General features: G+C 49.8%; 1 protein-coding gene across 5 annotated transcripts in view; it reads right to left on the reverse strand.

Moving 5' to 3' along the window:
- LOC138295831 (myosin-7-like) overlaps window positions 1–13,489 on the reverse strand; it is a 228,303-nt gene that overhangs the window by 197,043 nt on the left and 17,771 nt on the right. The window lies entirely within an intron of this gene.

The following is a 13,489-nucleotide window of genomic DNA, read 5'->3' on the forward strand; positions in this document are numbered from 1 at the left end:
ACGCAAGTGTCCGGGGGGGGGGGGCAGGAGCCCACTAAACCCCGGATGAAGGTGCAAAAGGGCGGCTTCTGTGTGGAAGAAGCCGAAGATTGTGCAACAACGGAAGGTGCCAGGAACTTCTCCTTTTGTCAGACGATGTCCCACGACATGCTGGAGGATGCAGTTATTTTCACGCAGAAAGACCGCAAACAAGCCTTGCTAGCTGCAAGAGTCGCGGTTGAGGATTTTGGGTGCTGCCAGGGCCCAGGAAGGACCAGGAGGTCGCCCCTTGGAGGAGGAGACAGAGGGGGCGCTCAGCAACAAGGAGAGCCAACGCAGAAGCAGGCAGCACCCGCAGAAGCACCTGAACAGGCACTTAGAAGATCTGAGGATGACGGTCGACTCAGAACAACAAAAGAGGATCCCACGAGTTGGGCAATGCAGGGCGGAGAGCTGGGGGCCTGAGCTAGGCTGTGCACAAAGGAATTCTTGCAAAAGTGCACAGAAGCCCAAGCAGCTGCAGTTTACGCAGTACACAGGATTACTGTCTGGCGTGGGGAGGCAAGGACTTACCGCCACCAAATTTGGACAGAAGGGCCACTGGACTGTCGGGGACACTTGTACCCAGTCCCTGTGTTCCAGGGACCACGCTCGTCAGGATGAGAGGGGACCCAGAGAACCGGTGAGGCAGACGTTTGCTGCCTGCGTTGGCAGGGGGAAGATTCCATCGACCCACAGGAGATTTCTTCTTGGCTTCCAGTGCAGGGTGAAGGCAAGCAGCCCTCAGAGCATGCACCACCAGGAAACAGTCGAGAAAGCCGGCAGGATGAGGCGCTACAATGTTGCTGGTAGTCTTCTTGCTACTTTGTTGCGGTTTTGCAGGCATCCTGGAGCAGTCAGCGGTCAATCCTTTGCAGAAGTCGCAGAGGGAAGTGCAGAGGAACTCTGGTGAGCTCTTGCATTCGTTATCTGGTGAGATAACCACAGGAGAGACCCTAAATAGCCCACAGAGGAGGACTGGCTACAGAGAAAGGTAAGCACCTATCAGGAGGGGTCTCTGATGTCACCTGCTGGCACTGGCCATTCAGAGCTGTCCATTGTGCCCTCACACCTCTGCATCCAAGATGGCAGAGGTCTGGGACACACTGGAGGAGCTCTGGGCACCTCCCCTAGGAGGTGCTGGTCAGGGGAGTGGTCACTCCCCTTTCCTTTGTCCGGTTTCGTGCCAGAGCAGGGCTGGGGGGATCTCTGAACCGGTGTAGACTGGCTTATGCAAGGAGGGCACCATCTGTGCCATTCAAACTATTTCCAAAGGGAGAGGGTGTAACACCCTCTCTCAGAGGAAATCCTTTGTTCTGCCTTCCTGGGACCAGGTTGCCCAGGCTCCAGGGGGGGCAGAAACCTGTCTGTGGGGTGGCAGCAGCAGTAGCTGCAGAGAAAACCCCAGAGAGCTGGTTTGGCAGTACCCCGGGTCCAGCTGGAGCCCCAGGGATGCATGGAATTGTTCCCCCAATACCAAAATGGTACTGGGGGGACAATTCCATGATCCTAGACATGTTACATGGCCATGTTCGGAGTTACCATTGTGACGCTACATATAGGTATTGACCTATATGTAGTGCATGCGTGTAATGGTGTCCCCGCACTCACAAAGTCCGGGGAATTTACCCTGAACAATATGGGGGCACCTTGGCTAGTGCCAGGGTGCCCACAAACTAAGTAACTTTGCACCTAACCTTCACTAAGTGAGGGTTAGACATATAGGTGACTTATAAGTTACTTAAGTGCAGTGTAAAATGGCTGTGAAATAAATTGGATGTTATTTCACTCAGGCTGCAGTGGCAGTCCTGTGTAAGAATTGTCCGAGCTCCCTATGGGTGGTTAAGGAAATGCTGCAACCCGTAGGGATCTCCTGGAACCCCAATTCCCTGGGTACCTAGGTAAAATACACTAGGGAATTATAAGGGTGTTCCAGGTACCAATCAGAATTGGTAAAATTAGTCACTAGCCTGCACTGACAGTTTTAAAAGCAGAGAGAGCATAAACACTGAGGTTCTGGTTAACAGAGCCTCAGTGATACAGTTAGGCACCACACAGGGAACACATACAAGCTAGCAGGATCCCAGTGACACATAGGTAAAAACAAACACATACAGTAAAAATGGCGGTAACATGCCATGCAAGATGGTACTTTCCTACATCACCTTCATCACCCTTGCTTCGCTTTGTAGACCTTCTCAAGGTACATTGGCTCCAGCTTAAACCTAGAAGTGCTGGTTTCCTATGATTATCTGTGGGGGTCTGTCTGCACCTATGAATCCACATAGTGGACGAAGGGACACTTAAATTACCTCAAAGTGTATTAATTGATCCTGTATCTCATATATTCACCTCTCATATGTGGCTGATCTGAAGAGTTCTGTCATGCACTCCTGGTGTGTGGATATGTTTGGGTAGTTCCAGTGCCTACGTATATAGATTTTAGCCGCCATAAAGGCGGTCAACATCCATGTCTACAATGAGAGGAGATGTCATCAATGTCAGATGTGTCATACAGGACGGCCTACTTGGCTGATTCCACAGAGTGACAAAGGCTGGTGTCACTGAGTGTAAGTCATATATCTCTCCAGTAAAGATCCAGTTGTGTGCAAGACTACAGTATATGCACAAGGTTGCATTCCGGTTCTGCACATCTCCAATATTAATCATTTGGTGTTAGTCAGGCTTTTTAGAATTTACCATTTGTTAAGCATCTTAAAATGTGAGAACTTCAGTCTAGCTACCCTCATAGTGTGGCTGTGCTGTTCCAGGAGGGTCACCCAGTTGTTGTCTCTATAGTCTGTTGTTAGTCTTGTCTTCTAACGTGTCCTGATCTCAGAACTCATGTGTGATGATTATAAGGTATAGATAATGATCTAGAAAAGATTTGAGACTGCACACCCCAATATTCCCCAGGTTAACAGATACCTCTGAATCTGTGACTCAGGAAGGGCAGTGTGGTCCAGCACAAATCTGCATATCACTGTTTTTTATTTTTTAGTATTGCCATTTAATGGAGCGTGGGACCATGTATTCAGTATGTGTCAAATTATTTGAATGTGTCACCTTCATAAAGATCACCTATTGTTCCAATCCCAAAGGTGTTCCACAGTGTACTTATAAAGGAACCTATTCGGTGTGTTGACATCAGTTACTTTCGTGACTTTCCACACCAGGAGCATAGAGCCATGATGAGCACTGACCACTGGCAAGAATAAGGCCCTGTAGGGGTTGTCCCTCGTACCAGAACCGGTCCGCACAGCAGGGAGGATGGGTGAGTCTCAAGAAATCTGCAGCTAGACAGAGTCTCTACCAGGTAAGGCGTAACCAAAAGAAAGTACCTTGTTCATCTGATAGAGACTTCTAGCTGCAGATTTCAGATCTTTGAATGGATACACAAGCAATACCTCCCCGGAGGTGGGACTGCAGATATGATTAAACCAAAAAGTCCTAATGGACCTAACTGGTAAAGTACCAGTCATAACGGATCTGACTGTCCAGGCAGTAATATTTTGTGAACATGTGCAAGGATGCCGACACTGCAGCCTGACAAATGTCTGGGACAGGAATGCTGTGCGTAGATTGAACTCGTAAGCCCTCATGGACTGTTTCTTGTCCAATGCATAGAAGATTTTAAATGCACAGGATAATCCATCAAGAGATGGTTCTTTTCTGTGCAGCTTTCTCCATTTACCCAGGAAGAGTTAATTGTCCACCCCGAACTCTTTTGTGCGGTCAAGGTAGAACGACAACACTCTTTTTGGGTCCAGGTGGTGGAGTCTATCCTTATCCTATGAAAGATGGGAAAGAGTAAGAAAGGTAGGCAGGGCGATGTTTTGGTCTACAAGAAAAGGAGTGACGATCTTTGGTAGGAAGTAGGCATGCGCCTGAAGGACAATTTTATCTTGATAAAATGTGTTGTAAGGAGGGTGCGCTGAGAGCGCTAGGAGTTCCCGGACCCTCTTGGCTGATGTTATTGCCACAAGGATAATTTTTTGATGGTCAACAGCCTAGGTGGACAATTTGTAGAGGCTCAAAGGGAGCGCACATAAGGATACTAAGGACCAGGTTGAGGTCTCACTAAGGCATTATAAATGGTTTAGGTGGGAACATGTGTTGTAAACCTTTAAGGAACCTAGCAACCACTGGTGATTTGAAAAGAAAAGGTTGGTTCAGGAAACACAGAGATGCCAAGATGACAGATAAGTAACCCTTACCTGTCCAAAGCAGACCCCTGGTGGGCCAAGGACAGTAGAAACAACAGAACTTGAAACAGAGGTGCAGAGAAGGGGGTCACCTTTGTGAGAAGCACATGAAACAAACATTCCCTATCTGCAGGCGTATACCGTCTTGGTCGAGGGGCACCTGGTTTCTAGAATAATGTTTCAGACTTCGGAAGAAAGGCCATAGGCTGTCAACTGCTGCTACTCAGCCCCCACACATTGAGGTGGAGGGTGCGCAGATTTGGGTGCCGGCCCTACTGCTGCAACAGGATATCCTCCTGAACAGGAAGCCTGACTGGAGGACCGATGGTCATGCTCAACAGCTCAGGATACCAGACACCCTTTGCACAATGCGGTGCTACACAGATGACTTGAGCCTGATTGTCTTCTTGAGAGCTCTGGGCAGGAGTGGTATTGGTGGAAAGGCATACAGGAGGTCGGAGCACCACTTGAGACAAAAAGCATCTCTGAGTGAGAGCTGCTTTGGAAACTCCAAAGCTTCTGACACCGCGCATTCTCGGCAGTGGCAATTAGATCTAACCAAGGCTCACTTCACTGCTGAAAGAGACCTTCCACCACCTCTGGGCGGAGACGCCATTCATGATCTGCTAGGCATCTTCCGCTGAGTTTGTCTGCCTGGGCATTCAGAGAGCCCACCAGATGTTGAACCACTAGGGAAATGGCCTGCTGTTCTAGCCATGTCAAGAGGTGCAGGGCCTTTTGAAACAGGGCCCAACACCCCACCCTGCCCTGTTTATTGCAGTACCACACAGCTGTAGTGTTGCCCATCAACACCTGCACCAGCCCTCCTTTGATCACAGCAAGAAAGGCTTTTAATGCCAAGTGAATTGCCTGAAGCACCAACATGTTAATATGAAGCTTGGAAACTGCCGGAGACCCAAGTTCTCTGATCTTCGCCTCTTCCAGATTGCTACTCCAGCTCAGACGGGATGCATCAATCACTACAGTGAACTCTGTCTGGGGGAGTGGAGAGGGGTCTGCCGCAGATCCAATCGTGGTTTGTTAGCCACCACTGCAGATCCTTTGTAGTTCCCTCTGAGATCTGGATCATGTTGGAAAGATTCCCCTGATGCTGCGCCCACTGAGCCTTCAGATTCCACTGCAGGATACATGAGGTGGTGAGTCCCAACAGCCCCAGAGCCAGTCTCACTGAAATCCAGGATAGAGTCTATTGGTATCATAGCCTGAATAATCTGGACTCGCCACTCAGGAGGATAGGCCTGAAAATGCAAAAGGTCCAGAACAACTCTGATGAAAGGGAGCATCTAGGAGAGAGTCAGGTGTGACTTCAGCATGTTGATAGTGAACCCCAGCGATTGTAGGATGTTTGCCATAGTCTGAAGGTAGGAGACCGCCTTCAACAGCTAGCCATCAAGGTTGGGGAAGACTGAGATCCCTCACCTCTGCAAATGAGCTGCAACCACAACTATCACCATGGTTAACACCAGAGGGACGCTGGTAAGGCCAAAATTGAGCACAACAAATTGTAATTGCTAGTGGCCCACTGTGAACCATAGGTAACCCCTGTGGGCAGGCAGGACGGGGATGTGGAGATGCTACATCTAGTCTAATGCTACCATCCATTCTCCCTGATTCAGGACAGACAAAACTTGGACAAGCGTGAGCATTCTGAGTTTCTCCTTCTTCATGAAGAGATTATGAAGGTATAGATCTAGGATAGGATGGAGCCATCTATCCTTCTTGGGCACCAGACAGTAGTGAGAATAACAACCACAACTTACTTCTTATGCCGGGACCTTCTCAATGGCTCCCTTGGCCAAGAGAGCCTACACTTTTTGACAGCGTAAGAAGAGGTGGTCATCCATCAGCCAGTCATAAGTGGGTGCCATGGGAGAAGCTACCTTGGATGATTCGTAGTAGATTCATAGTACACATTGGTCAAAAGTCACAGATCGCCAGTGGGAAAAGTGATGGCGTATCCTGCCTCCCACTGGGTGCCTGTGATGGTCAGAGGACAGACTAAAGGGGCTTGGAGGCAGCGGCTGCCAGGGGAGTAGTGGCCTGACCTGATTGCTGGCCACCTGTCCAATGCGGACACTGGAAACTGCACCCTCGGCCATTAAAAGGCTGGAAAGCTAGATGGCCTGGGTGGTTGGGAGAGTAGGGGCACAGCTGGAGACCCCTTCTGTAGCCACAAAAGGGCCAGAAGGTGGATTGGGGTGGGCGAGGGCCACAGACAACCCCAAAGATCTGGCAATAGCACTGCTGTCCTTGAAGTGTGCAGGCTCTATATCCACCTTCTCTCCAAAAAGGTGAGATCCATCAAAAGGCATGTTCATGAGGGAAGCCTGGACATACCCTGAAAAGCCAGATGTCAATGAAATCACACTACCTAGCGAGTCAGTTGTGGTCGGGTCCACATCGAATGGAGAACTTTGCTGCATTATCTCCCATCGGAAACTGACTAACAGAGTCCAGCCTGGGTCTCCTCTGGGACTGTAGGCAGCACTTGCACAACCGTATCTCAAAGACAATGGGAATAACAGCACAATCTGTAGGTGGTGTTCATCAACCACAGTGCGAGGTTGGTGGAAGAGAAACTTTTTCTGCCTAAGTTATCGAGCCTCGTGGACTCCCTAGTAGGGAACACTCCAGGTTGAATGTCGGATCAGGAGGCTTGGGCCACCAAGCTCTCCGAGATGGGGTGTTGGGAAAGGAAACTGAGATCCCTAGGAGCGGGGCGATGGCGGCGGGCAATCATCCTATTCACAGGAACCCCTGCACAGGGCTTCAAACAGGCCCCAAGCAGGACGTCTCTGAGGGCTTTGTTAAATGGGAGTAATGGTTCTGAGAGGGAACCTCCCAGCTGAGGCACCTACATCAAATCATTAGTTTTGACTGACACTGAAGGCAGCAGAAGGTTTAGGAACTCAGCCACTCTACATACCTCTATGGCGAAAGAGGCTCCCTTCTCCATAGACACAGTAGGCGGTGATACCATGCAAGTGTCAGGTCGTCTAACCCACTGGCTTCTCCCATTTCCTCCTACCAGTAGTCCTCCTCAACTGGGTCTTCATTGTAAGGGTCCATAGACCCCTCCCAAATGTCTCCCTCTCCAGGCCTATCCAACAAATAAGGAACTGGCGCTGCTCTGGGAAGGATGTTCTTGGTGGGTGCGGGATGTGGCGTTGTGCGATGCCCAACCAGCTGTGTGTCGGAGTCGGGAATAACAATGGGGATGGCCCCACCTAGGTGCCGGGGAAGGTCTCGGTCTTGCAGGTGGCATTACTCCAGATCCAGCATGGGATCCTTGGGGCCCAACACGCCCACCAAGGGCGAACTCGCCGGCGTGGTCCAAGATGGAGCCCGTCCCACACCCATGGGGCCCAAGGGCATACCAGAAGGGCCTGGGCACCCAAAAATGAGGTAAATGGCCTCATAAAACTCCCTCAGTTGGGTTGTAGTTGCTGTGGCTCAAGGAAAATCTGGGAAGCACACCTGGGTTCAGAAACTGTTGACTAGTAGGCCTGGAGTGCCGATGCTCCCACGCCTCGTCAGAAATCTTTAACAGACGTGGGGAAGTGGAAGCATGCTTAGACTTCTTTGACATCTTATGATTGTGAACTTAATCGACTTCCCCGAAGATCTTGAATGCGACAAAACGATGAACGTCAAGATGGACCCTGAGAACAGTCCGGGACCTCCAAATGAACAAGACCTCAAACATCATGGTGTCGATCAACATCGGGCAGTGAAAAGTTCAAGGGAGCGTTCCCTCAGCGCCTTGAGATGCATTACATGGCAGTCCTCAATGCCTTAAAGGTGTGTGCCTGCTCCAGGCACCACAAACATACCAAGTGGGGGGGTATGTCATAGACATTTGCAGATGACAGGCGCCCAAAGGTTTGAAACCGGTCGGTTTTTTAGGTGACATTCTTACACCAATCTCAACAAGCATTTGCAATGAAATAGGTCCTACATCTGCAAGAGTTAGCGCTATTGGCATTGTAAATGACAATGGCCCTCATTATGATACTGGCGGTAAAAACCGCCTACCGCTGCGGCGACGGCCGCCAAAAGACCGTCGCCACGGCTACCACCTGTCTGCCATAATATGACCACAGCCGGATTTCTGCCAGAAAGATGGCGGAAATCCGGCTGTGGCCATGCCGGCAGATAGTGGTAAGGTGGCGCTGCTGCCAACAACAGCGCCACACCAGTAGACCTCCGCCAGCCGTACTATGACAAATAATATGGCCTGGCGGTGTTCTGCTGGTGGACGCTGCTGGTGGCAGCAGCGGCCCGTCCCGTCTCCTGCCGGAGGACCCCCTGCACACAGGTAAGTGGGTGCACCGACAGGGAAGGGGGTTTGTTGGATGTGTGTGTGTATGTTTGTATGTGCGTGTATGCTGGTGTGTGTTGCGTGTTGGATGCGAGTGTGCATGTATGAAGGTGTGAGTGCGTGTATGTAATGTTTTGTGAATGCGTGTGTGCGTGCATGTTTGAAAGTGTGTGTGGGTGTGTGTGAGTGGAATTATGCATGCGTGGAGGTTTGTGGGAGTGTGTGTGTGTGTATGTGTGTGTAGGGCGGCGTGAATGTAGAGAGGTTGGGGGGACTGGAGAGGCATGGGGGATGGGGTAACTGGAGAGGGAGGGGGAGGGGGGGACCCGTATCAGTGACACAGAAGGAATTCCCTATCACTGATAGTGCCTACCGCCATGGTTTTTGTGGCAGTGAGGAAGCCAACGAAAACCATGGCGGTAGGCGGGGTCATAATCCCGCGGGGGGAACAGTGACGGCCGCTGGGCTGGAGATAGATATCTCCAGCCAGGCGACTGTCACCACCATGGCGGTCGGAGTGGTACAATGGCAGGTTGGCTTCAGCCAACCCGCCAGTGTCATAATATGGCGGCACATACCGCCAGCATGTTGGCGGTATTTACTGCCATATTTCCACCGACTGTCGGGCCACTGACTAACCAGACCATTAGCGACTCCCTGTTCCAACAGCACACTCCAATACTCCAATATAAGCGCTAGGACCACTTGAAGCGCTATAAGTGCTAAGTTAATCATAGTGGTTGAAATGTAACTTATAATTATACTGAAATTAAGAAAATGTCACACATAACAATCTGAAACCTTGCCAGCTATGCAAATTGAGGCAATAAAGTTTAGCCTGGAAGCCACTCCAGGGCAATATACACCAGAGGCAAGCTGTCAAAAAGCATCCTTTTGCTCCAAATCTGTACGCATGGTACGCTTTTACTATCTGCATGCATGTGCTCCAATCTATTTAGGTGAATACTAGCTTATACAGACACATATGTATATATTTGTATATATCTGTTTGTGCTCGTGATTGTGTAATTATAAAGTTCAACTCCTGTGTTATCGGGGCTCATCTGTCTTTCATATATGTACTCCCAAACTGACATTGCCCCTAGGCACTGTTCTGAAATTATGTGCAGGATGGTAATATTTGCTTGTGAAATACCTTAATAAGTCTTTGAAGAAACCTGCGCTCAAACTTGCATGCACGCACACATCCACCAAGTATATATACTGTAGGAAGTTGGCTCTGTATATACTATCTCAAAGTGAGACACAGTGTGCACAGAGTCCAAGGATTCCCCTTAGAGGTTGATAGTGGCAAAATGAGATAATACTAAGCCTCTATTTTGTGGTAGTCTGGTCGAGCAGTAGGCTTATCAGAGGATAGTGTTAAACATTTGTTTTACACACACAGGCAATAAATGAGGAACACACACTCAAAGACTTAACTCCAGGCCAATAGTTTTTATATAGAAAAATATATTTTCTAAATTTATTTTAGAACCACAAGATTCAAAGTTTGAGCTAAGTACATAAAATGCAAGGTACTTCACACAGTTAAGTACAGAACTTTGATTTAAAACAGTAGTACACACAGTTTAGGTTAAAATGGCAATAAGCTATTTTAAAAGTGGACACAGTGCAAAAATCAACAGTTCCTGGGGGAGGTAAGTTTGGTTAAGTTTCTCAGGTAAGTAAGGCACTTACATAGTCAGTCTCCTGGGCATAGGCAGCCCACTGTTGGGGGTTCAAGGCAACCCCAAAGCCACCGCACCAGCAACACAGGGCCGGTCAGGTGCAGAGGTCACAGGAGGGCCCAAAACACATATGAAGAACAGGGGTGCTCTGGTCCTAGTCTGCTTACAGGTAAGTACGCTTGTCCTCAGGAAGCAGACCCGGGGGTTTTGTAATGCACTGGTGTGGACACACACAAGCCAACAAAACACACCCTCAGCGGCACAGGGGCACCGGGTGCAGTAGGCAAAGTAGGCGTCGGGTTTGCTATTGAAAGCAATGGAGGGACCCGGGGGACACTTAGGTGATGCAGGCAGGGCACAGGGGGGCTTCTTGGGACAGCCACCAGCTGGGCTAGGAAGAGGGTCGCCTGCTGGTCACTCCTGCACTGGAAGGTGGTTCCTCTCGGTCCTGGGGGCTGCGGGTGCAGTGCTTGGTCCAGGCGTTGGGTTCCTTGTTACGAGGCAGTCGCGGTCAGGGGGAGCCTCTGGATCCTCTCTTCAGGCGTCGCTGTGGGGGTTGAGGGGGGTCGACTCAGGGTGCCCGCGGTGTCGTAGTCGCCTGGGAGACCTCTCTGCAGTGTTTGCTCTCCTGAACTCGAGCCAGGGGCATCTGGTGCAGAGTGTGAAGTCTCACGCTTCCGGCGGGAAGAGAGAGTTCTTTGAAAGTTGTTTCTTTGTTGCAAAGTTGTTGCAGGATTTGAACAGTGAAGCTGTTCTCTGGAGTTTCTTGATCCTTCGGGTTCAGGGCAGTCCCCTGAGTCCTCAGAGGTCGCTGGTCCCTGTCGGATGCGTCGCTGTGCAACTTCTTTGAGTCTGGAGACAGGCCGGTAGGGCTGGGGCCAAGTCAGTTGTCGTCTCCGTCGTCTCTGCGGGGCTTTCAGGTCAGCAGTCCTTCTTCTTGTTGTAGGTTGCAGGAATCTGATTTCCTGGGTTTAGGGTCGCCCCTAAATACTAAATCTAGGGGTGTGTTTAGGTCAGGGGGGCAGTAGCCAATTGCTACTGTCCTGGAGGGTGGCTATACCCTCTTTGTGCCTCCTCACTGAGGGAAGGGGGGCACATCCCTATTCCTATTGGGGGAATCCGTTAAACTCATGATGGAGGATTTCTAAAGGCAGGGGTCACCTCAGCTCAGGGCACCTTAGGGGCTGTCCTCACTGGGGGTGACTCCTCAGGGTTTTGCTAATTATCTCCTCCAGCCTTGCAGCCAAAAGTGGAGGCAGTGGCCGGAGGGGCAAGCATCTCCACTAGCTTGGATGCCCTGGGGTGCTGTAACAAAAGGCATGAGCCTTTGAGGCTCACTGCCATGTGTCACAGTTCCTGCAGGGGGAGCTGAGAAGAACCTCCACCCAGTACAGGCTTTGTTCTTGGCCACAGAGTGACAAAGGCTCTCACCCGATGTGGCCAGAAACTCGTCTGGTTGTGGCAGGCTGGCAGAAACTGGTCAGCCTAACACTAGGAGTCAGACTGGTATTCATGGGGCATCTCTAAGATGCCCTCTGGGTGTATTTTACAATAAATCCCATACTGGCATCAGTGGGCATTTATTGTGCTGAGAAGTTTAATACCAAACTTCCCAGATTTCAGTGTAGCCATTATGGACTTGTGGAGTTCGTAACTGACAGACTCTCAGACCATATACTCTTTATGGCTACCCTGCACTTACATTGTCGAAGGTTTTGCATAGACACTGTAGGGGCATAGTGCTCATGCACTTATGCCCTCACACCTGTGGTATAGTGCACCCTGCCGTAGGGCTGTAAGGCCTGCTAGAGGGGTGACTTACCTACGCCACAGGCAGTGCGAGGTGGGCATGGCACCCTGAGGGGAGTGCATGTCGACTTAGTCATTTTCTCCCCACCAGCACACAAAATCTGTGAGGCAGAGTGCATGTGTTGAGTGAGGGGTCCCCAGGGTGGCATAAGACATGCTGCAGCCCTTGAATACCTTCCCTGGCCACAGGGCCCTTGGTACCAGGGGTACCATTTACAAGGGACTTATCTGTGTGCCTGGGCTGTGCCAATTGTGGGAACAAAGGAACAGTTTAGGGAAAGAACACTGGTGCTGGGGCCTGGTTAGCAGGGTCCCAGCACACTTTTAATCATAACTGGCATCAACAAAAGGCAAAAAATCAGGGGATAACCTTGCCAAGGAAGGCATTTCCGTACATATACAATAACGTAAGCCTGCATCAGTACCTTTCAATTATAATGAAGATTGCAAAGACGGTCGTATTTGGATAGTTCTACTATGGCTTAAGTAAGACACTGGGCTTCGCAACTGCGACCATCAACCACATCCAATCACTGCAGACTTTCTGTGCAGACAAAAAACAGACATGTTTTTTGGCGCTAATCGTGTACCAGAGAACTTTGTGCTCTTACATTGTTGGTTTTGTTTTTCAATCAGGTAACCCTCAAACCAAATAAGTGTTGCTATTTCTAAGAATTGTGCAACGTGCTTGTTGTATGCTGTTCAGTTCACCCCTGCCTCTATTTGCCAGTCTGTGATTGATGCTCTTGAAATAGGCATTGTGCTCTGATTGATCCTGTCGGGTGATAGCGGTTGCCTAGCACAAGGTTTGTAAAAAGGCCTGGAATGCAGTTGGCACCTCAGGCAATAGGGCCCTGTTTTTTGTTTTGTTTCAAGTCTGGGACACGGCTGCCAAGCCCTTCGAGCTCCAACGTTTAGCCGATCACCATTTTAAAGTTAACCACGTGGCGAATTTTACAGAAGAAATTGAATGAGTTAATAAAAACATGCCACCAGAATAAAAAAAACATATGTCTAGCTGTCATTACCAGATGACACAATTGTAACACAAAGAAGTCCCGTTCAGGCCCCTTGTGTTCATTTCACGACGTCATGCATGTTGGGAGTTGTAGTCTTTTTTTACTTCCTGGAACCAAGTGGTAGACTGAATCAGGACAAGATTAAAGTGGTTTATAAAGGGATACCCCCGGGTGGTTTAAAAAAAGCAAGGAGGTATACTCAGAGATTGGAGAACACAAGAACAGCTCACAAACAGTGACACAGGGGTGCAAAAAGCACTCTTAACATGCACAGCTCTCAAGAGCAAGAGGGCGAGAGTATGGGACACTTCGCACTCAGCAAATACACCCTACCATAGGACAACAGCACTGTACACATACAGCTCCTCAACGCTCAGAGGTTGAGGCAATGGCAGACGTCTTACT

Source organism: Pleurodeles waltl, chromosome 5 (assembly GCF_031143425.1).
Source record: "Pleurodeles waltl isolate 20211129_DDA chromosome 5, aPleWal1.hap1.20221129, whole genome shotgun sequence".
Taxonomy (NCBI): domain Eukaryota; kingdom Metazoa; phylum Chordata; class Amphibia; order Caudata; family Salamandridae; genus Pleurodeles; species Pleurodeles waltl.